This window comes from Schistocerca serialis, chromosome 4 (genome assembly GCF_023864345.2).
Source record: "Schistocerca serialis cubense isolate TAMUIC-IGC-003099 chromosome 4, iqSchSeri2.2, whole genome shotgun sequence".
Lineage (NCBI taxonomy): Eukaryota > Metazoa > Arthropoda > Insecta > Orthoptera > Acrididae > Schistocerca > Schistocerca serialis.
Genome location: NC_064641.1, coordinates 26,992,309 through 27,019,295, shown reverse-complemented (window position 1 = coordinate 27,019,295; position 26,987 = coordinate 26,992,309). Strand labels below are relative to the sequence as shown.

Sequence of the window (26,987 nt, the reverse complement as noted above, 5' to 3'; positions counted from 1 at the left end):
GAGAGGGAGTAGGAGAGAGAGAGAGAGAGAGAGGGGGGGGGAGTTAGGGAGAGAGAGAGAGAGAGAGGAGGAGTAGGAGAGAAGAGAGAGAGAGAGAGGGAGAGGGGAGTTAGGGAGAGAGAGAGGGGAGTTAGGGAGAGAGGAGAGAGAGAGAGGGGGGGAGTTAGGGGAGAGAGAGAGAGAGAGGGGGGGAGTTAGGGGAAGAGAGAGAGAGAGAGGGGGGGAGTTAGGGGAGAGAGAGAGAGAGAGGGGGGAGTTAGGGGAGAGAGAGAGAGAGGGGGGGAGTTAGGGGGAGAGAGAGAGTTAGGGAGGGGAGAGAGAGAGGAGAGAGGGGGGGAGTTAGGGGAGAGAGAGAGAGAGGGGGGGAGTTAGGGAGAGAGAGAGAGAGAGGGGGGGAGTTAGGGGGAGAGAGAGAGAGAGGGGGGGAGTTAGGGAGAGAGAGAGAGAGAGAGGGGGGGAGTTAGGGAGAGAGAGAGAGAGGGGGGGAGTTAGGGAGAGAGAGAGAGAGAGGGGGGGAGTTAGGGAGAGAGAGGAGAGAGAGGGGGGAGTTAGGGGAGAGAGGAGAGAGAGGGGGGGAGTTAGGGAGAGGAGAGAGAGAGGGGGGAGTTAGAGGAGAGAGAGGGGGAGTTAGGGAGAGAGAGAGAGAGGGGGGAGTTAGGGAGAGGGAGTAGGGAGAGAGAGGGGGAGTTAGGGAGAGAGAGAGAGGGGGGAGTTAGGGAGAGAGAGAGAGAGGGGGAGTTAGGGGAGAGGAGAGAGGGAGAGAGGGGGGAGTGAGGGAGTTAGGAGAGAGAGAGGGGGAGTTGAGGAGAGAGAGAGGGGAGGGAGGGGATAGGGAGAGAGAGGGGAGTTAGGGAGAGAGAGGGGGAGTTAGGGAGAGAGAGGGGAGTTAGGAGAGAGAGGGGGAGGTGGGGAGAGAGAGGGGGAGTGGAGGGAGAGAGGGGGAGTGAGGGAGAGAGGGGGAGTGGGAGAGAGATGGGGGAGGGAGGGAGAGAGAGGGGGGAGGGAGAGAGGGGTGGAGGGAGAGAGGGGGATGAGGGAGGAGAGGGGGAGGGAGGGAGAGAGGGGAGGGAGGGATGGGGGAGGGTGAGAGGAGGGGGAGGGAGGGAGAGAGGGGGAGGAGGGAGGGGGAGGGAGGGAGAGGGGGGAGGGAGGGGAGGGGGAGGGAGGGATGGGGGGAGGGAGGGGGAGGGGAGGGGAGAGGGGGGAGGGGAGGGGAGAGAGGGAGGGAGAGGGGAGGAGGGAGGGGAGTGGAGGGAGTGGAGAGAGGAGAGGGAGGGGAGAGAGAGAGGAGGGGGGAGGAGGAGGAGAGAGAGAGAGAGAGGGAGGGAGAAAGGAAGAGACTTGTAACTAGTAATGTGGGGGCAAGCCACATATTGGGTCACCATATTTGCTTCTGAATTTGAACGATCGCAAAATTATCACTGTCCCTACTTAATACTTGTGTCTGATTTACATCGTCCAGAATGAATTTCAATTGCTGAATACCCCCTGCCAGACCTAAACAAAAAAATGCTAAATAAGCTGTCAACACCCCAAGCAACATGCAGACAGATGCTAATATCTGGAGTGCTACGTGGTACAGTGCCCTTTGGTACACCACGTAAGCCACCAACTGGTTTCTTATGTACACACCACTCTACCAATGACAGAAGGTAGCCACTCGACCTAATTCAGTGGGGCTAGAAATTTTCGTCCTCAGTATTTGGTTGGTGACAGGTAATACACTGAATATGTAAATTTTCTAATCACCACACTATTCACTTATGTTTTGTATACACTTAGCATCACAAACATGAAAATGCATTGTACATACAGAGACGACATTTATCTACCTGACACAGACTCACGTGTAAACCATTAACGTATACTATTTGCACTGGTGGTGCGACTAGAAAGGCTTTAAGACTGTAAGCCACATGTGTTGAGTAACTCACCCGAAGTTTTGAAATTCATAGTTTCTTTTCTATTGCTAGTTCATAGCTGTAGCACACAATTTGCAAATAAGATGACAAATAGAAAGTGAGTTTACCATTACTATCTTCCATTTTCATATAAATAACTAAAACAGTTCCAGTAGCAAAGCAAAATAACATCAAAATCTCAGGCTTTAGTGTCAGATACACGACAAAAATACATTTCAAATTTTAAAAACACGAGACATCATTGGTCACTACACTACATCAACATTGAAAAGACGGTTATGGTTGGAACTGTAGTATTATGAGCAGGTGGATGATGATGATGAGGTTAAGTTTGAGGATGCAGATAATGGCCAAGAGTATCAGAAATATGGAGGGGTGAAAGTAAGGTTATAGAGAGAAAAATAAGAAGGGAGGTACCAAGCATACGAGGGGGCAGGACCAAAAGTATGAGAGGGCAGGGTGGGGAGGGCGCTAAGAGGGCAGGGTGGGGAGGGCGCTAAGAGGGCAGGGTGGGGAGGGCGCTAAGAGGGCAGGGTGGGGAGGGCGCTAAGAGGGCAGGGTGGGGAGGGCGCTAAGAGGGCAGGGTGGGGAGGGCGCTAAGAGGGCAGGGTGGGGAGGGCGCTAAGAGGGCAGGGTGGGGAGGGCGCTAAGAGGGCAGGGTGGGGAGGGCGCTAAGAGGGCAGGGTTGGGAGGGCGCTAAGAGGGCAGGGTGGGGAGGGCAGTAACAGTGTAGGGGAAATGGTAAGAGGGTGGCGGAGAGAATACGACGGTGGCTGTGAGAATACGACGGTGGCTGTGAGAATACGACGGTGGCTGTGAGAATACGACGGTGGCTGTGAGAATACGACGGTGGCTGTGAGAATACGACGGTGGCTGTGAGAATACGACGGTGGCTGTGAGAATACGACGGTGGCTGTGAGAATACGACGGTGGCTGTGAGAATACGACGGTGGCTGTGAGAATACGACGGTGGCTGTGAGAATACGACGGTGGCTGTGAGAATACGACGGTGGCTGTGAGAATACGACGGTGGCTGTGAGAATACGACGGTGGCTGTGAGAATACGACGGTGGCTGTGAGAATACGACGGTGGCTGTGAGAATACGACGGTGGCTGTGAGAATACGACGGTGGCTGTGAGAATACGACGGTGGCTGTGAGAATACGACGGTGGCTGTGAGAATACGACGGTGGCTGTGAGAATACGACGGTGGCTGTGAGAATACGACGGTGGCTGTGAGAATACGACGGTGGCTGTGAGAATACCACGGTGGCTGTGAGAATACGACGGTGGCTGTGAGAATACAACGGTGGCTGTGAGAATACAACGGTGGCTGTGAGAATACAACGGTGGCTGTGAGAATACAACGGTGGCTGTGAGAATACAACGGTGGCTGTGAGAATACAACGGTGGCTGTGAGAATACAACGGTGGCTGTGAGAATAGTGTGAGGGCATGAGACTGGGGAGAAAGAGGATGATAAGAAAAATAAGAGGTTGAGGGGGAAAGATAAAAGGGTGGGATAGAGACAATAGGTGGGAATAGTGGTAAGAGGTGGGAAGAAAGGATGAGAAACAATGATGGTAGTAGGAAAAGGAGGGGTGTGGGGTGCGAGAGGAAATAGTAGGGAAAGAGGAAAAGGAGGTTAAGGACTGAGGAAAAGGAGGTTAAGGACTAAATAAAGAGGAGGAGGAGGAGGAGGAGGAAATGAAGCATGGTGGGGAAGGTTCACGACAGGGAATAAGTGAGGAGAAGGCATAAAAGGTGGAGGGCGGGATTTTTGAGTCGTCGTTACCTGTGGCGTGTGCAGAACGCGTGCGTTGCAGTCTGGCTCGTAGTAGGCGTAGGAGTACTCCTCGGGGGTGGGCGACGGCGTCCTGGGAGGCGGCGGCGGCGGCTGCGAGTGCCGCGGGCCGGGCGTGGGCGCCGATGTGGGGGTGGGGGCGGCGTCGTCACGAGGGGGTGGAGGGTAGGGCGGCGGCGGGGGGAACTGCAGGAAGGGCCGCCGCGCGGGGGGCCGCGGGGGCGGCGGGGATCCGTAGCGCGCAGGCGCGAGGGCGGCGGGCAGCAGCGGCGGCGGCGGCGGGGGCGGCTGGCCTCGCCGCGGGCGGCACGCGGCCGCCTCCAGCTCCGGTGACGTCTCCATGCCGCATCGCACTGCAACAGCACAAACCACAATCTTCTGAACTGTCTGTTAACTGGGAAAGCAGCTGGCACGCACTGTCTCTCTGCCAGGATACTCGGAAAATGCAGTCAGTCAACAACCCACTCGTGGAGCCAACCCCGGAATATTGCTAAAGCGTGTAGATCCAACGACTACGGAAGTAATCTTTAGAGGCGCAGTTGCCTCTTGACCTCACAAGGTAACCTCCCCATCGCACCCCCCTCAGATTTAGTTATAACTTGGCACAGTGGATAGGCCTTGAAAAACTGAACACAGATCAATCGAGAAAACAGGAAGAAGTTGTGTTGAACTATGAAAAAATTAAGCAAAATATACAAACTGAGCAGTCCATGTGCAAGCTAGGCAACATCAAGGAGAGCGTGAACTTACAAGCGCCGTGGTCCCGTGGTCAGCGTGAGCAGCTGTGGAACGATAGGTCCTTGGTTCAAGTCTTCCCTCAAGTGAAAATTTTACTTTCTTTATTTTCGCAAAGTTACGATCTGTCCGTTCGTTCATTGACGTCTCTGTTCACTGTAATAAGTTTAGTGTCTGTGTTTTGCGACCGCACCGCAAAACCGTGCGATTCGTAGACGAAAGAACGTGCCTCTCCAATGGGAACCGAAAACATTTGATCGCAAGGTCATAGGTCAACCGATTCCTCCACAGGAAAACACGTCTGATATACTCTATACGACACTGGTGACGGCATGTGCGTCACATGACAGGAATATGTTGTCGACCCACAAAACTTGCACACTTGGCGAATGGGTAAAAAGATTCTTCTACCTTGCCCGATTTGGGTTCTCTTATGGATGTGATAATCACTCCCAAAAAAGTGATGAAAACATAAGAGTTTGTCTCATAAACTGCAACAAATGAATGCAACAGTTTCACAGTCGCACAGTTTTCCCTGTGATCCCTCAAAACAAATGTTTTTTTACGTTTTCAAATGTTTCCGTGTGTAGACCGTCTAATCCTGCGTATGTCCAAGCAAATCTGAACATGTCCTGGAATTTTGGAGAGCGAAGTTTATTATGTGCGAGGGCCTGAAGTTTGATAATTGTCTGAAAATAAAAAATTAAACTTTTCACTCGAGGGAAGACTTGAACCAAGGACCTCTCGTTCCGTAGCGGCTCACGCTAACCACGGCGCTCGTAAGTTCACGCTCTCCTTCATGTTGCCTAGCTTGCACATGGACTGCTCAGTTTGTATATTTTGCTTAATTTTTTCATAGTTCCACACAACTTCTTCCTGTTTTCTCGATTGATCTGTGTTTAGTTTTTCGAGGCCTATCCACTGTGCCAACTTATAACTAAATCTGAGGGGGGTGCGATGGGGAGGTTCCCTCGTCAGAATATATCTCCCGTATTTGAAGACTAAACGTCAGACAAAAATTTTATGTACAGACCATGGCCTTCCAAACCGGAAGTTTCAAGTGAAACCAACAGTGCGGTTCACAGGTTTGTATGAACCACGAGACAGTGTGAAGGAGATAAGCGAGAAATACACTACAACTCTTACGTATCACCCCTGTAGGGGGTAATTACAGAACTCAATACGCGAACAGAACGAAAAAAAGAACGAAATGGTGGTGCGGGAAGTAGGCTCCGCCATGTACTTCCCAATGGTTTCCAGAGTATAGATTTAAGACTAACATAATGACGACGATGTCGTGTGACCAGGGCCTCCCATCGGGTAGACCGTTCGCCGGGTGCAAGTGTTTCGATTTGACGCCACTTCGGCGACTTGCGCGTCCATGGGGATGAAATAATGATGATTAGGACAACACAACACCCAGTCTCTGAGCGAAGAAAATCTCCGACCCAGCCGGGAATCGAACCCGGACCCTTAGCTTGACATTCTATCGCGCTCACCACTCAGCTACCAGGAAGGGCGGGGGGGGGGGGGGGAGGGGGGGGGGCGGACAGTAATATAGTGAGAAACACATGTTGTAGCATACTGTAATTTACCACGTGCTGACATTGAGCTTCTTACATTACAGGGTTTTGTGTACTGTTGACCGCACTGCAAGAATAATAAAACATTTAAAAAATCGTAATACATTTGGAATGCCAGAAATTTGTGAAACACAGGGCGATTCAAAAAGAATACCACAACTTTAGGAATTTAAAACTCTGCAACGACAAAAGGCAGAGCTAAGCACTATCTGTCGACGAATTAAGGGAGCTATAAAGTTTCATTTAGTTGTACATTTGTTCTCTTGAGGCGCTGTTGACTAGGCGTCAGCGTCAGTTGATGCTAAGATGGCGACCGCTCAACAGAAAGCTTTTTGTGTTATTGAGTACGGCAGAAGTGAATCGACGACAGTTGTTCAGCGTGCATTTCGAACGAAGTATGGTGTTAAACCTCCTGATAGGTGGTGTATTAAACGTTGGTGTAAACAGTTTACAGAGAATGGGCGTTTGTGCAAAGGAAAAAGTTCTGGACGGCCGAGAACGAGTGATGAAAATGTAGCACGCATCCAGCAAGCATTTGTTCGCAGCCCAGGAAAATCGACTCGCAGAGCTAGCAGAGAGCTGCAAATTCCACAATTTCAGCAGGATGGAGCGCCACCACATTGGCACTTATCTGTCCGTAACTACCTGAACGTCAACTACCCGAGGCGATGGATCGGCCGCCAGGCAGCCCGTGACAGAGCACTTCATCACTGGCCTCCAAGAAGCCCTGATCTTACCCCCTGCGATTTTTTCTTATGAGGGTATGTTAAGGATATGGTGTTTCGGCCACCTCTCCCAGCCACCATTGATGATTTGAAACGAGAAATAACAGCAGCTATCCAAACTGTTACGCCTGATATGCTACAGAGAGTGTGGAACGAGTTGGAGTATCGGGTTGATATTGCTCGAGTGTCTGGAGGGGGCCATATTGAACATCTCTGAACTTGTTTTTGAGTGAAAAAAAACCTTTTTAAATACTCTTTGTAATGATGTATAACAGAAGGTTATATTATGTTTCTTTCATTAAATACACATTTTTAAAGTTGTGGTACTCTTTTTGAATCACCCTGTATATCATCATTTTGGACGAGGCTGTGAGTTGGTACTCAGCAGCGCAGGTCGCGGGAGGCCCACGGCATCGTTCCGCTGGAGCAGTGTTGGCGTCGCAGTCACGAATGGAAGAAAGTTAAGTACTTCTTGAAACGGTGACTTTTCTTGACCCAACCACCCGTATACGTTTTAATAAATCATAATTTACCGCAAAAACTAGCAAATAACTGAACAGCTCCATTACCCAATACAGGGTAAAAAGTAAACAGTAACTTATTTGTGAGTTACATTATCCCCTAAAAAGCCTAGAGTAAACAGTTGCTTGTACGTGAAGATTTTGAAGTCAGCGGAGTCGGTCAGCGTTATAAACAGGTTTCTGGAGGATGGTTTTAGACCTACGTGTTGCCACGCTTCGTTTACTGCTGACCGCGTACTACAGTCTCGGATAGCGTAAAGCCAGGGTGAACTGAGGCATCTGGTGGCATTCTGTGGTGTTCAGCGATGGGTCTCATCTGTTTGTGGCGGTCAAATGGTTCAAATGGCTCTGAGCACTATACGACTTAACGTCGGAGGTCATCAGTCGCCTAGAACTTAGAACTAATTAGAACTAACTAACCTAAGGACAACACACACATCCATGCCCGAGGCAGGATTCGAACCTGCGACCGTAGCGGTCGCTCGGCTCCAGACTGTAGCGCCCAGAACCGCTCGCCCACTCCGGCCGGCTGTGGCGGTCAGATCGCCGCCAGGGCGTCCGTAGACAGCCTGTTGGGAGTTAACAAAGCAGCTCAAACTAGTGGCTTCATTGTGTAGGGAAGGATTGGTAATTGCTGAAGGGAGGATCAATGGTCGCTAGCGTGGCAAGAATGATAAACCCTGTTGTCAGACTTCGACGACCCATGTGCCATATGATATAATACAGCAACATAATGCCAGAGATCAACGCTGCTGTCCACACCATACACACAGACATCTACATCTACATCACACTGTAATTCACAATTAACTTTCTGGCAGAGGGTTCATCGAACCATCTTCGAGCTGTTCCTCTACTGAAACTTCCTGGCAGATTAAAACTGTGTGCCAGACCGAGACTCGAACTCGGGACCGAGTTGGAGTCTCGGTCCGGCACACAGTTTTAATCTGCCAGGAAGTTTCATAGCAGCGCACACTCCGCTGCAGAGTGAAAATCTCATTGTGTTCCTCTACTGTTCCACTTTCGGACGGAGAGAGCTCCGATTCCTCTTGCTTTACCATGATCATCAGTTCTCCCTATGTGGGTGGGCACCAACAGAATATTTTCGCAATTGGATGAGGAAGTCGGTGATTGAAAGTTCATGAGAAGATGCTGCCACAATGAAAAACGCATTCGTTTCACAACGAGCTGCTCTGCTTTGAACTTTTTCGATGTCCACCATCACTCCCATCTGACGGGGATCAAACACCGCAATGAAATACTCCAAAAGAGAACGTACAATCTTGGTGTAAGCGCTCTCCTTAGTAGAGCACTTTCCAAGTGTTCTACGAAAAACATAGTCTTTCGTTTGCTTTACCCAAAACATTATAAACGTGTCCGTTCCAATTTAAGTTATTCGTAATTGTAATCTCTAAGTATTTAGTTCAATTTACAGCCTTCAGAGTCCGCAGCTCGTGGTCGTGCGGTAGCGTTCTCGCTTCCCACGCCCGGGTTCCCGGGTTCGATTCCCGGCGGGGTCAGGGATTTTCTATGCCCCGTGATGACTTGGTGTTGTGTGATGTTCTTAGGTTAGTTAGGTTTAAGTAGTTCTAAGTTCTAGGGGACTGATGACCATATATGTTAAGTCCCATAGTGCTCAGACCATTTGAACCATGGTTGGTTGGTTGGTTGTTTGGGGAAGGAGATCAGACAGCGTGGTCATCGGTCTCATCGGATTAGGAAAGGAAGTCGGCCGTGCCCTTTCAGAGGAACCATCCCGGCATTTGCCTGCAATGATTTAGGGAAATCACTGAAAACCTAAATCAGGATGGCCGGACGCGGGATTGAACCGTCGTCCTCCCGAATGCGAGTCCAGTGTCTAACCACTGCGCCACCTCGCTCGGTTTTGAACCATGTGAACAGCCTTCAGATTCGTGTGATTTACCGTGTAACCGACTGATTTCTTTTAGTACTCATGTGGATGAATTCACACTTTTCATTTTTAGAGTCAAATGCCACATTCACACCTTACAGACATATTGTTAAAATCATTTTTCAAGTTTTTCTAATCATCTGCGATTTTACGAGACGGTGAATGACTGCATCATCCGCAAACAATCTAAGACGGCTGGTCAGATTGACCTCTATGTCGTTTATGTACGTAGATTAGGAACAGCAGAGGGACTTCCTTGGATAATGCCAGATATTACTTCTGTTTCACTCGATGACTTTCCGTAAATTAGTACAAACTGTGACATTCCTGACAGGTAATCACTAATCCAGTCGCAAAACCGAGGCAATACTTCATAAGCATGCAATTTGATTGGACGACGCTTGTGAAGAACGGCATAGAAAGCATTCTGGAAACCTAAAAACATGGAACCAATTTGACGTCCACTGTCGGTAGTACTCATGTCTTTGTGAGAATAAAGGGCTAGCTGTGTTTCGCAAGAACGATTTTTCTGAAACCATGCAGACTATTTGTCAAGAAATCGTTTTCTTCGAGATAATTTATAATGTTCGAACACAGTATGGGTTTCAAAATCGTATTGCAAATCGACATTTGTGATACGGGCATGTAATTCAGTGGATTACTCCTATTGCCTTTCTTCGGTATTGATGTAACTTGTGCAACTTTCCAGTCTTTAGGTATGGGTCTTTCGAGGATCGATTGGCTGTATATGACTGCTAAGAATGGAGCTATTGTATCAGCATATTCTGGAAGGAACGTGCCTTTATTAAGTGATTTAAGCTGCTTCGCTACACCTAGGATACCTACATCCAAGTTACTCACGTGAAGTGTACATATTCTTGAATGGTGCACCTGGTCTTTTCATTTGTCACCCTCAGAGCATGTCTTCTACGTGATGGGTATAATTTCATTCTGTGATAGGAACAATTTCATACCAGTCTCCCGCCTGCAAGCTTCATGAACTCACATAGCATGTGTGTGAGGTAAGGCAAGAAATTTCTCAAGATGACGTTTGGAGACTTTGTTTCCATGTTGTAGTGAATTCAAGAATGCAGAGATTCATTTGCGGATAATGCAGCACGCTTCTTGGCGATGAATAACCGAGCTGGTTATTTCTTCACTGAAATTCCTTCAATGTCGTCCGCTGCAAAAAGGAATCACGTACAACTTTGACTTGCAGGCCGACTGCTTTCTCATCCGTCTTGTTTTCAAAAGCTGTATCTATTTACCTATTTTACTGTGTCGTTATTTTTATTTATAAAGATTTCATTCGTACTGGCCCGACTACCCCACCCTCTGCTGCAACCGCCCCTCCTATTCCTCCAGTGTGTCCTGAGCACTCAAACTGACAAAACAACTCCTGTTGTGTAACTGTCATAATTTTGTTGTCACGTATTACACTTATACGGGATTTGATATACATTTTACTTTGACGAGTGTAACGGTCCAGTTTACATACTTTTTCTTTATTGATTTCACATATAAAACTAGGAAAACAATTTTAAACTGTTGCCCGAGTGATGGGAGAAGCGTGAAAAGTGGGAGAAAACCCTGTTATTAATAATTTTAGAAAAAAATTTGTTTTATGTTAAGAACGTCCGAGCAGCCCCATCTATCTTCTGGGAGATTTAGTAGCCGGGAAACTGATATAAAAGCGGTGGAGGCGCAGAACAATTGTCTTAAGAGGCACAGCAGACGTTGGCATCGCAGATACAAGAAAATTAAATATTAGTCAGTCACTGCTTTCGTTCTGGACTGACCGAGATATATATATGCGCCACACCTACATCAATTGTAACTGTTTTCCTTTTAAAGGCTGTTAGGGAGTCATTAACACTGACGCAGTGTTTTGTTCTCAGTAGTCAGTCGTTACCTTAACAAAATGAACCAAACTGGAAGACTTATTTTCAGTCCGTTTAAGCAGTGTGCAGTTTTAAACCTGCCACATGAACCTAAGACCATTATACTGTATACTCTATGTCATGTCATTTACGTGCGGGTGCTAAAACGTATGCCTCCGAGTTTTTTTATATGAAAAAAACATTTTCAAATAAAACAAACGTTACTAACAATGTAGGAGTGTTCAGTAGTCTCTCCGCAGGGCCGTATGATTGTTAGCCGCGTGTGCCGTATGTCGCAGTGAGTATACCGAAATGAAACTCAGTGCTGGCTGGGTGACCGAGCGGTTCTAGGCGCTACAGTCCGGAATCGCGCGACCGCTACGGTCGCAGGTTCGAATCCTGCCTCTGCCATGGATGTGTGTGATGTCCTTAGGTTAGTTAGGATTAAGTAGTTATAAGTTCTAGGGGATTGATGACCTCAGAAGTTAAGCCCCATAGTGCTCAGAGCCATTTGAACCATTTTTGAAACTCAGTGAAATGCAAGTTATTAATTTATTGAATGTTCATTTTTACTTACAAATTTTCACATTAAATGTTGAAAGTGTACCCCCTGCTGTTGAATACACAATTCAATTCGTCTAATCATGTTTCCAAACACAAGCAGTTTTCAATTCATCGATGGAGTTTGGACAGTTTTTATACACAGTTGCTTTCGCTGCACCCCACAAGAAAAAGTCGGTTGGTGTTAGGTCAGGCGATCGTGGAGGCCAAAGTCGCTGTGAAATTAAGCGATCACCAAAAACATCAGCAAGCAGTGACATTAAAAAGCGAGCTGTATGCGCGGTTGCACCATCTTGCTGAAAATAACCGTTCAGTATTTCGCATAACACAAGTTCTCCTACGAATCGGTAGAGAATATCACTGCAGTATCGTTGTGCGAGCGAAAGGCTATTTACAATTTGTACAGAAACCAGATGGCAGTTATAAGAGTCGAGGGACATGAAAGGGAAGCAGTGGTTGGGAAGGGAGTGAGACAGGGTTGTAGCCTCTCCCCGATGTTGTTCAATCTGTATATTGAGCAAGCAGTAAAGGAAACAAAAGAAAAGTTTGGAGTAGGTATTAAATTCCATGGAGAAGAAATAAAAACGTTGAGGTTCGCCGATGACATTGTAATTCTGTCAGAGACAGCAAAGGACTTGGAAGAGCAGCTGAACGGAATGGACAGTGTCTTGAAAGGAGGATATAAGATGAACATCAACAAAAGCAAAACTAGGATAATGGAATGTAGTCGAATTAAGTCGGGTGATGCTGAGGGTATTAGATTAGGAAATGAGACGCTTGAAGTAGTAAAGGAGTTTTGCTATTTGGGGAGCAAAATAACTGATGATGGTCGAAGTAGAGAGGATATAAAATGTAGACTGGCAATGGCAAGGAAATCGTTTCTGAAGAAGAGAAATTTGTTAACATCGAGTATAGATTTAAGAGTCAGGATGTCGTTTCTGAAAGTATTTGTATGGAGCGTAGCCATGTATGGAAGTGAAACATGGACGATAAATAGTTTGGACAAGAATAGAAGCTTTCGAAATGTGGTGCTACAGAAGAATGCTGAAGATTAGATGAGTAGATCATGTAACTAATGAGGAGGTATTGAATGGAATTGGGGAGAAGAGAAGCTTGTGGCAGAACTTGACAAGAAGAAGGGATCGGTTGGCAGGACATGTTGTGAGGCATCAAGGGATCACAAATTTAGCATTGGAGGGCAGCGTGGAGGGTAAAAATCGTAGAGGGAGACCAAGAGATGAATACACTAAGCAGATTCAGAGGGATGTAGGCTGCAGTAGGTACTGGGAGATGAAGAAGCTTGCACAGGATAGAGTAGCATGGGGAGCTGCATCAAACCAGTCTCAGGACTGAAGACCACAACAACAACAACATCGTTGTGCCTTTATTGTTCCGTTGAAAAACATGCGACCCACTATCCGACGTCTAGAAATTGCAATCTAAATTCCTATTTTCAGTAAGTGAAATGATTCCTCATGGATACACAATGGATTTGCACTACTTCACGCACGAGAATTTTTTTGAGTTCATGTACCCGGATAAATGAAACCACGTTTCATCAGTGGAAAACGTTACATTATGAATATCCTTTCCATTTTGTTGAACGAAATTTCTGAACCATTGACAATAATGCAGTCTCTGGCCATGATCAGTATTTTTCAGTTCTTGCAGGACTGTCACTTTGTATGGGAAAAGTTCTAAATTCTTCCTTAGAACTGTGTGGGCCGTTCCGACACCAACATCGTTTCCCTGGGCGAGTTATCTTACTGACTTGTTCGGACTCGTGGACATTTTATCGGAAATACCGACTAGTTTATCCTGAGTCAAAACGCTAGGACGACCACTTGTCGGTCCATCTGTCACTGAACCCGTACTTCGAAATTTGTTAGTCAAATATCGCACAGTATCGCGATGTGGGAGTGTTGTCTCCGGGAAAAATGAATTAAATGTTTGACGAAGTGAAACTGTGTATTTACCGCCAGCTTTGAAAACTCGTTGGACTAAAATCACACGTTCTTCAATGGTTAGGATTTTAATCCTGAAAGAAACGAAACAAAGGAACTTAACTTAAACATTCACGTCAACACGTGACGACACACACCAACGATGCTACTGACACTGGCCGATGGCTCTGAGCACTATGGGACTTGACACTGGCCTAGATAAACGAAACAGTGGAATGTTGGGAGAGTCCACTTGAAGGGAAGTAACCCAGGCCGGCAAACAATCATAACGGCACGCGCGGCTAACAATAATACGGCACTGCGCAGAGACTATTTGAACACCCCGTGTATTTCTATTCTTCATACCTACATATTTCTTTCTCAACATATTCATCCTGCCGACGAACATATTTCTCCCGATGAGAGACCAATTTGTTGATACCGTCACTGTCAAATGCTTGACTATCGAGACGGAGCCAGAACCTCACGTATTCTTGCACCGCTTCATCGCAACCAAGTGAAGCCTTCGAAAGTATTCAAGTTTTGGAAATACGAAAATCGGATGGACCCGCTATGGACGACGACCAGTGACACAGAACCCAAGGAGTCGGGTTGTTGCAGATGTAGCAGAGTTGGTGTGTGGTCTGGCGCTGCCGTGGTGAAGGAGAGGGTGCACCACAAATGGATGAACTCTATGAATTCAAAAGCCGATCGCAGCACGCCGTTTCTCATGCACCGACATAGTTACGTTATACAGCGTCACATTACACGCTACAACTGGGAATCCTCTAGCGGCAGGGAGTTGCAAATACGAGGGCAGTTCAATAAGTAATGCAACACATTTTTTTTATCGGCCAATTTTGGTTGAAAAAACCGGAAATTTCTTGTGGAATATTTTCAAACATTCCCGCTTCGTCTCGTATAGTTTCATTGACTTCCGACAGGTGGCAGCGCTGTACGGAGCTGTTAAAATGGCGTCTGTAACGGATGTGCGTTGCAAACAACGGGCAGTGATCGAGTTTCTTTTGGCGGAAAACCAGGGCATCTCAGATATTCATAGGCGCTTGCAGAATGTCTACGGTGATCTGGCAGTGGACAAAAGCACGGTGAGTCGTTGGGCAAAGCGTGTGTCATCATCGCCGCAAGGTCAAGCAAGACTGTCTGATCTCCCGCGTGCGGGCCGGCCGTGCACAGCTGTGACTCCTGCAATGGCGGAGCGTGCGAACACACTCGTTCGAGATGATCGACGGATCACCATCAAACAACTCAGTGCTCAACTTGACATCTCTGTTGGTAGTGCTGTCACAATTGTTCACCAGTTGGGATATTCAAAGGTTTGTTCCCGCTGGGTCCCTCGTTGTCTAACCGAACACCATAAAGAGCAAAGGAGAACCATCTGTGCGGAATTGCTTGCTCGTCATGTGGCTGAGGGTGACAATTTCTTGTCAAAGATTGTTACAGGCGATGAAACATGGGTTCATCACTTCGAACCTGAAACACAACGGCAATCAATGGAGTGGCGCCACACCCACTCCCCTACCAAGAAAAAGTTTAAAGCCATACCCTCAGCCGGTAAAGTCATGGTTACAGTCTTCTGGGACGCTGAAGGGGTTATTCTGTTCGATGTCCTTCCCCATGGTCAAACGATCAACTCTGAAGTGTATTGTGCTACTCTTCAGAAATTGAAGAAACGACTTTAGCGTGTTCGTAGGCACAAAAATCTGAACGAACTTCTCCTTCTTCATGACAACGCAAGACCTCACACAAATCTTCGCACCCGAGAGGAGCTCACAAAACTTCAGTGGACTGTTCTTCCTCATGCACCCTACAGCCCCGATCTCGCACCGTCGGATTTCCATATGTTTGGCCCAATGAAGGACGCAATCCGTGGGAGGCACTACGCGGATGATGAAGAAGTTATTGATGCAGTACGACGTTGGCTCCGACATCGACCAGTGGAATGGTACCGTGCAGGAATACAGGCCCTCATTTCAAGGTGGCGTAAGGCCGTAGCATTGAATGGAGATTACGTTGAAAAATAGTGTTGTGTAGCTAAAAGATTGGGGAATAACCTGGTGTATTTCAATGCTGAATAAAACAACCCCTGTTTCAGAAAAAAAATGTGTTGCATTACTTATTGAACTGCCCTCGTATTTAGCAGTGAAGAATAAAGATATAGATGTTGTAAGATTTGTTTTATATAAAAAGCTTTAAGAGTTTTCACACAAAAATTCAGAGGCATTACTTTTCAGCACCCTCCTCATAGTGTTGTCTTATTTGGTTATCGGTTACCAGAGCGGTGTAACAGTGCTGAGCATGGCCAGATAGGAATTCTAGTGCTCCAGTTAAGATTCTTATAATGGCAGCTTGAATGTTTCAGGGATCCTTTATTTAAGGACTCTCACAGCCGTGGTGCGCCCGAGCAAAATTGCTGTTGAACTTTTAGCGTTCGGGATCTGAGTACATTAATTAACTTTTAATTAAATTCAAACCCCATTCTATTTTAATAAAGGGAGCCGCCATAAGAATTTTTATGCAATATTATTAGTAATATATTGTGTATACCTGTAAGTGTCCTTATTTGAGATACTTGCACTCTGCCTCTTACAGACAGTTCTGAAGGCTGTGGAGTGCCATTAGAGGCGAAAGAGATCGTAAAAAATAGTGCGACTGTAGATGCCAATCAATAAAACGAGTAAAACGAATGTAAGACGGTATTCGTCTTACATCTGCATCTACATACATATTCTGCAAGGCACCATACGGTATACGGCGGAGGGTACTTCGTAGGAGTACCACTGCTAGTCATTCCCTTTCCTGCTTCACTCCCAAATGTAGCGAGGGAAAGTACGAGCCCTAATTTCTTTTGTCTTGTCTTCGCGGTGCTGACGCGAAACGTACGCTGGAGGCAGGGAATCGTTCTGCAGTCAGCCGCCGGCCGGAGTGGCCGAGCGGTTCTAGGCGTTGCAGTCTGGAACCGCGCGACCGCTACGGTCGTAGGTTCGAATCCTGCCTCGGGCATGGATGTGTGTGATGTCCTTAGGTTAGTTAGGTTTAATTAGTTCTAAGTTCTAGGCGACTGATGACCTCAGATGTTAAGTCGCATAGTGCTTAGAGCCATTTGAACCATTTTGTTGTTGTAATAATTAGGCAGTGAAGAAATAACAAATACGCTAATGCAAACAACAACTTCGAAACAATAGATGACGATTGGTGGGCGACAGTGAGCACTCTAGTACTCGGGGCCGATTTTTCGTGCACTACCCTGTACCAATGAAATAATATTGCAGGAGTTATCATATTCTCTTTATAAAATGTGACACAATACAATGATTAAGGAGTGCGGGCTTCATTCGGTTGCTAAGTCGATCTGCCTTCCGTAACAATGAACATGCTCTTTTACCTTGGATCAAAAAAAGACGGAGAGTGACCACTCGTATGTGCCGTGGCGACTTCCTTTGCACGTGTGATGACAAAAAAAAAATCTTGCCTTTTTACAAGGATTTCTTCTGCAATTTATCGAAATATTGAAGTAAGCTGATATGCCGTTTTGTTATGTATGCATTACATACCACGCAATTTACGTAATTATGAAATACATTTTAATTACCGATCATGGACGCTGAATAGAATACCAGAAGTTCAGAGTTCAAAAAAGGTTTGAAACAGATCTAGAATGGGCGCGCGCAGCGAACAAACAAACAACAGTAGCTCGATGCTGAGCTAACTAGGAGCAGTCGGCAAGTGGAACTGCGACGAGTGGGTACGCGAAGAAGGGCGAGTCCGGCCGAGAGGGGAACGAGACAGAGGTGGGGGGGAACGAGACAGAGGTGGGGAGGGGAACGAGACAGAGGTGCGGGGGGAACGAGACAGAGGTGGGGGGGAACTAGACAGAGGTGCGGGGGGAACGAGACAGAGGTGGGGGGTGACGAGACAGAGGTGGGGGGTGACGAGACAGAGGTGGGGGGTGACGAGACAGAGGTGGGGGGTGACGAGACAGAGGTGGGGGGTGACGAGACAGAGGTGGGGGGTGACGAGACAGCGGTGGGGGGTGACGAGACAGAGGTGGGGGGTGACGAGACAGAGGTGGGGGGTGACGAGACAGAGGTGGGGGGTGACGAGACAGAGGTGGGGGGTGACGAGACAGAGGTGGGGGGTGACGAGACAGAGGTGGGGGGTGACGAGACAGAGGTGGGGGGTGACGAGACAGAGGTGGGGGGTGACGAGACAGAGGTGGGGGGTGACGAGACAGAGGTGGGGGGTGACGAGACAGAGGTGGGGGGTGACGAGACAGAGGTGGGGGGTGACGAGACAGAGGTGGGGGGTGACGAGACAGAGGTGGGGGGGTGACGAGACAGAGGTGGGGGGGTGACGAGACAGAGGTGGGGGGGTGACGAGACAGAGGTGGGGGGTGACGAGACAGAGGTGGGGGGTGACGAGACAGAGGTGGGGGGTGACGAGACAGAGGTGGGGGGTGACGAGACAGAGGTGGGGGGTGACGAGACAGAGGTGGGGGGGGGGAACGAGACAGAGGTGGGGGGGAACGAGACAGAGGTGGGGGGGGGAATGAGACAGAGGTGGGGGGGGGGAACGAGACAGAGGTGGGGGGGGGGAACGAGACAGAGGTGGGGGGGGGGGAACGAGACAGAGGTGGGGGGGGGAACGAGACAGAGGTGGGGGGGGGGAACGAGACAGAGGTGGGGGGGGGGAACGAGACAGAGGTGGGGGGGGGAACGAGACAGAGGTGGGGGGGAACGAGACAGAGGTGGGGGGGAACGAGACAGAGGTGGGGGGGAACGAGACAGAGGTGGGGGGGAACGAGACAGAGGTGGGGGGGAACGAGACAGAGGTGGGGGGGGGAACGAGACAGAGGTGGGGGGGAACGAGACAGAAGTGGGGGGGGAACGAGACAGAGGTGGGGGGGAACGAGACAGAGGTGGGGGGGAACGAGACAGAGGTGGGGGGGAACGAGACAGAGGTGGGGGGGAACGAGACAGAGGGGGGGGAACGAGACAGAGGGGGGGGAACGAGACAGAGGGGGGGGGGGAACGAGACAGAGGGGGGGGGGAACGAGACAGAGGGGGGGGGAAAGAGACAGAGGGGGGGGGAAAGAGACAGAGGGGGGGGGGAACGAGACAGAGGGGGGGGGGAACGAGACAGAGGGGGGAACGAGACAGAGGGGGGAACGAGACCGGCCGACGTGCCGTTGCGGGAACGAGACCGACCTTTTCCCGTTCCCGGGAACTGTAAGTAGAAAGCGACGACCGAAGTGAATTATGAAACACTGTTCCTTAGAATTTGTTCCTCGTTCGTTCCGTTCATCTTCGTGAACTGCTCCTTTGGACCCGTTAGTTCGCGTACGACCCATCTCTAATTGCAACGTAACTTGAGTCAAGCAGCACAATGCTACTGTTGTATTCGAACATTACTGGATAAGTTTTGCTACTCATCTGCATTAAACTGTATTTTCCCCTCATTTAAAGTAGGCTGCCACTCACCACAATGACAGAAATGTTGTCGACGTAATCCTGTTCGTGCCAGTGGATTCACAATGTAAAGTGACAACGCATTGTTGTTGTTGTTGTTGTGGTCTTCAGTCCTGAGACTGGTTTGATGCAGCTCTCCATGCTACTCTATCGTGTGCAAGCTTCTTCATCTCCCAGTACCTACTGCAACCTACATCCTTCTGAATCTGCCTAGTGTATTCATCTCTTGGTCTCCCCCTACGATTTTTACGCTCCACACTGCCCTCCAATACTAAATTGGTGATCCCTTGATGCCTCACAACATGACCTACCAACCGATCCCTTCTACTGGTCAAGTTGTGCCACAAGCTTCTCTTCTCCCCAATCCTATTCAATACTTCCTCATTAGTTATGTGATCTACCCATCTAATCTTCAGCATTCTTCTGTAGCACCACATTTCGAAAGCTCCTCTTCTTGTCCAAACTATTTACCGTCCATGTTTCACTTCCATACATGGCTACACTCCATACACATACTTTCAGAAATGACTTCGTGACACTTAAATCTATACCCGAAGTTAACAAATTTCTCTTCTTCAGAAACCATTTCCTTGCCATTGCCAGTCTACATTTTATATCCTCTCTACTTCGACCATCAGTTATTTTGCTCCCCAAATAGCAAAACTCCTTTACTATTTTAAGTGTCTCATTTCCTAATCTAATACCCTCAACATCACCCGACTTAATTCGACTACATTCCATTATCCTCGTTTTGCTTTTGTTGATGTTCATCTTATATCCTCCCTTCAAGACACTGTCCATTCCGTTCAACTGCTCTTCCAAGTCCTTTGCTGTCTCTGACAGAATTACAATGTCATCGGCGAACCTCAAAGTTTTTATTTCTTCTCCATGGATTTTAATACCTACTCCGAATTTTTCTTTTGTTTCCTTTACTGCTTGCTCAATATACAGATTCAACAACATCGGGGAGAGGCTACAACCCTGTCTCACTCCCTCCCCAACCACTGCTTCCCTTTCATGCCCCTCGACTCTTATAACTGCCACCTGGTCTCTGTACAAATTGTAAATAGCCTTTCGCTCCCTGTATTTTACCCCTGCCACCTTTAGAATTTGAAAGGGAGTATTCTAGTCAACATTGTCAAAAGCTTTCTCTAAGTCTACAAATGCTAGAAACGTAGGCTTGCCTTTCCTTAATCTTTCTTCTAAGATAAGTCGTAAGGTCAGTATTGCCTCACGTGTTCCAGTATTTCTACGGAATCCAAACTGATCTTCCCCGAGGTCGGCTTCTACTAACGCATTATGTGACGAAAATCTCCACACAGAGTGGTACTTTACGGTGGAACGCTTTCCGTCAGTGCATATCTGAAGAGTCGATCTTGCAGATCTCTCGGTAGTTCATGTCGGCTTCTGAAACAGAAGGGGGTCTCTCTTAGTCATTCCAGAAGAGGCTCAGCTGTACTCAGTACGGACCATTCCGCTGTTCCCCACCGAGCAGTGAGCCCGGGTCCCCCCCCCCCCCCCCGTCACTGCTGGGTCAGAGACGAAAGCAAGAGGCGGTGCCCCGTGCATATGGTAGGAGCTAGGCTGGCAGGCTGCGGCTTTTCGCACGGCACGGGACGCCGCCTTATTTCTGGGGAGCCGCGTTTGAGAGCTGCGCCTCGTAAAGCCGTCGCCACAGCCCGACGCCCGCGACGCTCGTCAGCCTGTCAGCGCCGTTTGTTCCGCGCCACACACATCTGGCGCCCGCCGACCCGGCACCCAGCCCAGCCGCAGGGGGCTATTCCCGCCGTCACAGGTCCTCGTATCACCGGCTGAAAATACTCGGGAAGGAGCAGGAAAGGCCAGCGTTAAGCACGCAGTCGAGCCACACCTCAGCACGGTTGTTTTCTTTCAAGAAGCGAGGGATTCGTCTGTTCCGGTAACAGAGGAACTTGCGGCCGGCGTTTTCTTGGCATTACTGACGAGATGGGCGTGGCACTGTCCAATTTAACCTGAATTTCCCAGCGGCGCAGCCGAGTGAGGCGAGGGTGGTTCCACACTCCGGCAAACTGACTATACCTATAAATTTAACGATGAAGGTTTATGACGCATCCTGGCAGTAACAACATATGGGCTCCAAACAATGACACAACAAACAGCGCAAATCGTCTCCGGGAGCTGCCAAAGGGCAATGGAGAGAGCAATGAGGGACTTGAGAGAAAGGGTTAACAGGTGTATTCTATCAAAGTTAAAGTTTGGAACAATGCTCGCCATTGGTTTCTCTGCTAGGAACTCTACTTCAGCTGGATCCATAATTTCTGAAGTGTTATTTAGATATGTCATTTAAGTTACCTCCAAACAATTCATAACTAAGATGTTCAGAAGGAAGTACATAAATACGAGGGGGGTTCGAAAAGTCCGTGCAAAGTCTTGAGAGATGGCACCACCGGTGCGTATCGAGGTCGTGTTTAATTAGTAGCATCTTTGGAAAGAACGCACACCAAGTTTCAGCCACATTGAACTATTTCTTTGTGTTTGGCATTCGTGTGGATTAAGGAAGTCGAGTGCTTCTCAAAAAATGGACGAAAAAGAATTTCGTTTGGTGATCAAACATTACTTTATGAAAGGCAAAACGCCTCAGGAGACTAAAGAGAAGCTTGATAAACATTACGGTGACTCTGCACCTTCGATTGCAACAGTTTATAAGTGGTTTCAAAATTTTCTGAGTGGCTATATGGGCACAAGTGATGCTGAACGTTCTGGATGCCCTGTGGAAGTTACGACTCCATAAATCATTGATAAAATCCATGATATGGTGACCGATGACAGAAGAGTTAAGATGCGTGAGATTTCTAGTGCTGTGGGCATCTCGAATGAACGGGTACATAATATTTTGCATAAACATTTCGACATGAGAAAGCTATCCGCAAGATGGGTTCCACGATTGCTCACGCTTGACCAAAAACGGAATCGTGTGAAGTGTTGCCGCACGGCTTTAAGCGTCGTTTCGTCACTGTGGATGAAACATGGATTCATTACTATACTACTGAGACCAAACAACAATCTAAACAATGGGTTACCAAGGGAGAATCTGCAGCAAAAAAGGCGAAGACCATTCCTTCGGCCGGAAAGGGTACGGGGACTGTCTTTTGTATTTCACGAAGAATAATCTTCATCGCATACCTGGAAAACTGTAAAGCAATTACAGGTGCATATTATTCATCGTTGGATCGTTTGAAAACTGAGCTGCAAGAAAAACGCCTGCGATTGAACCGCAAAAAGTCCTTTTCCATCACGACAATGCACCAGCACACACCTCAGCAGTGGTGGTCGCAAAATTAATGGAACTAGGATTACAATTCTTTTCACATCCCCCCCCTGTTCTCCAGACTTGGTTCCCTTGGACTACTATTTGTTCCCGAATTTGAAGAAATGGCTGCCAGGACAAGGATTTTATTCAAACGAGCAGGTGATTGCACTAACTAATAGCTATTTTGCAGACTTGGACAATTCCTATTATTCGGAAGCGATGAACAAATTAGGACAGCGTTGGCAGTAAGTAGTTTTTATTTTTGCACGGACTTTCCAAATGCCCTCGTAAGTAGAAGAATGGAGTGTATGATGTCGAGCGCATAGGAAGACTTGTGTTGGGCAGTACACGTAGGCAGGAACAACTTCAAATGGACAGAAACTCTGTCGCAGTGGCGTTGGACAGAGTCAAAGATGAGTGCTGCACGTCCTCTGGCGAGACAGAGAGACAACATTCAACGACACGCGAGAAAAAACTGTATCCAGACCGCCCAGCAAAGATGGCTACGGGAATCTTTGGGAGAGGCCTGTGTGAATGTGTGGGTGCCTAGAGGCTAAAGACGACGGAGGAGGAGAAGAAGAAGAAGAAAAAGAAGAAGAAGAAGAAGGAGTAAATGGCTATTACAAATGATTGAAGCGATTTCATAAATTCACTGTAGCTCCATTCATTAACATATGGTCACGACACACTACAGATACGTAGAAAAACTCAAAGTTTTGTTCGGCTCAAGCCGCACTTCACTTCAGGTTTCTGCCGCCAGAGCGCTCGAGAGCGCAGTGAGACAAAATGGCGACAGGAGCCGAGAAAGCGTATGTCGTGCTTGAAATGCACTCACATCAGTCAGTCATAACAGTGCAACGACACTTCAGGACGAAGTTCAACAAAGATCCACCAACTGCTAACTCCATTCGGCGACGGTATGCGCAGTTTAAAGCTTCTGGATGCCTCTGTAAGGGGAAATCAACGGGTCGGCCTGCAGTGAGCGAAGAAACGGTTGAACGCGTGCGGGCAAGTTTCACGCGTAGCCCGCGGAAGTCGACGAATAAAGCAAGCAGGGAGCTAAACGTACCACAGCCGACGGTTTGGAAAATCTTACGGAAAAGGCTAAAGCAGAAGCCTTATCGTTTACACTTGCTACAAGCCCTGACACCCGATGACAAAGTCAAACGCTTTGAATTTTCGGCGCGGTTGCAACAGCTCATGGAATAGGATGCGTTCAGTGCGAAACTTGTTTTCAGTGATGAAGCAACATTTTTTCTTAATGGTGAAGTGAACAGACACAATGTGCGAATGTGGGCGGTAGAGAATCCTCACGCATTCGTGCAGCAAATTCGCAATTCACCAAAAGTTAACGTGTTTTGTGCAATCTCACGGTTTAAAGTTTGCGGCCCCTTTTTCTTCTGCGAAAAAAACGTTACAGTACACGTCTATCTGGACATGCTGGAAAATTGGCTCATGCCAGAACTGGAGACCGACAGCGCCGACTTCATCTTTCAACAGGATGGTGCTCCACCGCACTTCCATCATGATGTTCGGCATTTCTTAAACAGGAGATTGGAAAACCGATGGATCGGTCGTGGTGGAGATCACGCTCTCCCGACTTAACCCCATGCGATTTCTTTCTGTGGGGTTATGTGAAAGATTCAGTGTTTAAACCTCCTCTACCAAGAAACGTGCCAGAACTGCGAGCTCGCGTCAACGATGCTTTCGAACTCATTGATGGGGGGACATGCTGCGCCGAGTGTGGGAGGAACTTGATTATCGGCTTGATGTCTGCCGAATCACTAAAGGGGCACATATCGAACATTTGTGAATGCCTAAAAAAACTTTTTGAGTTTTGTATGTGTGTGCAAAGCATTGTGAAAATATCTCAAATAATAAAGTTATTGTAGAGCTGTGAAATCGCTTCAATCATTTGTAATAACCTTGTACTTCTTGCCTTGGCCGAGGTGGGCGGGTACGAAGAAGGAGGAGGAAGAAGAGGAGGAGGAGGAAAAGTTCTCGCCTTGGCCGAGATGGACGGGTACGCACCACGCTTGACAGGTCTTCGTCGGGAGTTCCAATGGACAGCAACCAGCAGCCCCACGTGCCTCTTAGGCCAGACGATACAGCCCGCGTAACCAGCATCTCGTTCAGCCGCCTAGGGGTGGAATCCATCTGCAGGGAACTTCTGAGATACTGTTCAGTTTATCTTAACGCTCTGCCGTCCGCCCCGTGCGCGAAATAGCGGTCACCACAGTGGTGTCGTCTGCATAGTATCGCGCAATGACCGGCGACAGCACTTTAGTATCTTTTGCATTCTGTTGGTATTTTGTTCAGATAACAATAAGTTACACACGACAACAAGGTTTTTTTTTTTTAAGTACTTGTGCCCTTTCATCATAGCGGACGAGAGAGACAATAGGATTATTTACGATGATTGCGCGGACGTCTTGTCTGACGTTCCGGACGACTTGGCCGATTGGGAAGAAGACACTGGATATCAAAAAAATGAAAGTGAAGCAGAATCGTAAGAAGGTAGTGAAATACGTCCAAGAAGAATTCGGCGAACGCTACGGTTGCCAACTGATCCGGCTGAATCAGACGAAGAAGACAGTGCACAGTGGTCAGACTTTCATTTACCGAGGGCCAGTAATAAATGTGAAGGATCCCCGGGTCCAAACATATTTGCCAAAGATACACAGAGCGTCGAAATTGCAATAGAAGGAAACTGGATTCAAAAAATGCCAAATGTGTCGACATTACGCGACCCGAACTTAGAAAATGGTTTGGGCTTGCTGCCTTTATGGCAATTGTAAGAAAAGCAAGGATCAATGATTATTGATTCAGACAAATATTATCATTTTTACATTTTTCCGACAGGAAGAATAAAATGGATAGTGCCGACCTGCTTGTCAAAGTGTAATTCGTGACTGATTACTTTTCCAGAAAGTTTAAAGAAACGTTTAATCCAAGTCAAACACCTCAATTGATGAAGGAATGATACCGAGGCGTGGACGGTCAAATTTTAACGTTTACAATCCGTGGAAAATTACGAAATACGGCAAACTCATTTGGATACTGTGTGACTCGAGTACAGGATACATTTCCTCATTCAAGATATATTCCGGCGCTGGACAGCCTTTAGCAAAAACAATGATGGAACTATTGACACCTTCTTATGGAAAGTGGTATCACTTCTGCACGGATGATTATTGTAACAGTGTAGAACTCGGAGAGAAGATACTTGCAAAGAAAATTAGAGTTTGTGGAACGATGCGACAAAATAGAGGATTTCAGGAAAATTAAAACGCCCAAAAGTCAATGTGTTTGAAGCTTGTCATCAACGGAAAGGTGACAAGCGGCCGACGACAAGCCGAGCAATGCGAACTAGCGCTGCCGCTGCCGGCGCCAAGCGAATAAATTTGTACGAGGCGTACGGACGGCAAAGTGTTCATTTTAGTAGTTTCCGTTAAGATTTCTTTATTACAAAGATAAAATTCTGAGAAAAGTCGGGCTGAACCGAAAGATCTGTGAAAGGAAATAATATTTAATCCCACACACGACGCGATTGTGTTGGCGCGAATGGGCACTGACCGAGTAGAAAAGGTGGACCTCCATGTGTCGGTGGTGGAGGAGAAGGACGTTCTTGCCTTGAGCGTTACACGTCTTTCATGTCGGCTGCTGTTCGAAGTAATCGTACTGACTACGTCACCACATACCGTGCACCCTGAAGGAGCGTTTGCTTGCTTTAATATTCGGTTGGTCAAATCTTGTTTACATCGTTGATCTTGTACAGATTTCTTGCTGTCATGGACGACTATTAATTAGAGTCGCTAATTAGTGATCATTTTCAAGGAATTGAAAAAGAATGGAAGTTACTGTTATGTCATCGTTACATAGTTAAAATGGTTCAAATGGCTCTGAGCACTATGGGACTTAACAGCGGAGGTCATCAGTCCCCTAGAACTTAGAACTACTTAAACCTAACTGACCTAAGGACATCACACACATCCATGCCCGAGGCAGGATTCGAACCTGCGACCGTAGCGGTCGCGGAGTTCCAGGATGTAGCGCCTAGTTTGAATACCAGCGTAGTATATTTGCTCTGCGTGATCTTATCATCAATGCGTGATTTCAGCTGGATATACACTCAAGAGCCAAAGAAACTGGTACATCTGCCTAATACCGTGTAGGGCCCCCATGAGCACGCAGAAGTGGCGCAACACGACGTGGCATGGACTCGACTAATGTCTGAAGTAGTGCTGGAGGAAACCGACACCATGAATCCTGCAGGACTGTCCATAAATCCGTAACAGTACGAAGGTGTGGAGATCTCTTCTGAACAGCACGTTGCAACGCATTCCAGATATGCTCCATAATGTTCACGTCTGGTGAGTTTGGTGACCAGCAAAACTGCTTAAACTCGGGAGAGTGTTCCTGGAGCCATTCAGTACCAATTCTGGGCGTGTGGAGTGTCGCATTGTCCTGCTGGAATTGCCCATTAGAATGCACAATGGACATGAATGGATGCAGGTGATCAGACAGGAAGCTTATGTACGTGTCACCTGTCAGAGTCGTATCTAGACCTATCAGGGCGCCCATACCACTCCAATTGCGCACGCCCCGCACCATTACCAAACCTTCA

At 47.7% G+C, this 26,987-nt stretch overlaps 1 protein-coding gene and 1 long non-coding RNA gene across 2 annotated transcripts in view; both read right to left on the bottom strand.

Moving 5' to 3' along the window:
* LOC126473407 (rho guanine nucleotide exchange factor 10) overlaps window positions 1-3,845 on the bottom strand; it is a 554,949-nt gene extending 551,104 nt beyond the window's left edge. The window contains exon 1 of the mRNA XM_050100426.1: window positions 3,717-3,845. The gene's annotated coding sequence lies outside the window, so the exon portion shown is untranslated. The remainder of the gene's footprint in view (window positions 1-3,716) is intronic.
* Window positions 3,846-3,980: 135 nt separating this feature from the next.
* Window positions 3,981-26,987, bottom strand: part of LOC126474950 (uncharacterized) — a 456,943-nt gene continuing 433,936 nt past the window's right edge. The window contains exon 4 of the long non-coding RNA XR_007586609.1: window positions 3,981-4,078. This is a non-coding gene — a long non-coding RNA (uncharacterized LOC126474950). The remainder of the gene's footprint in view (window positions 4,079-26,987) is intronic.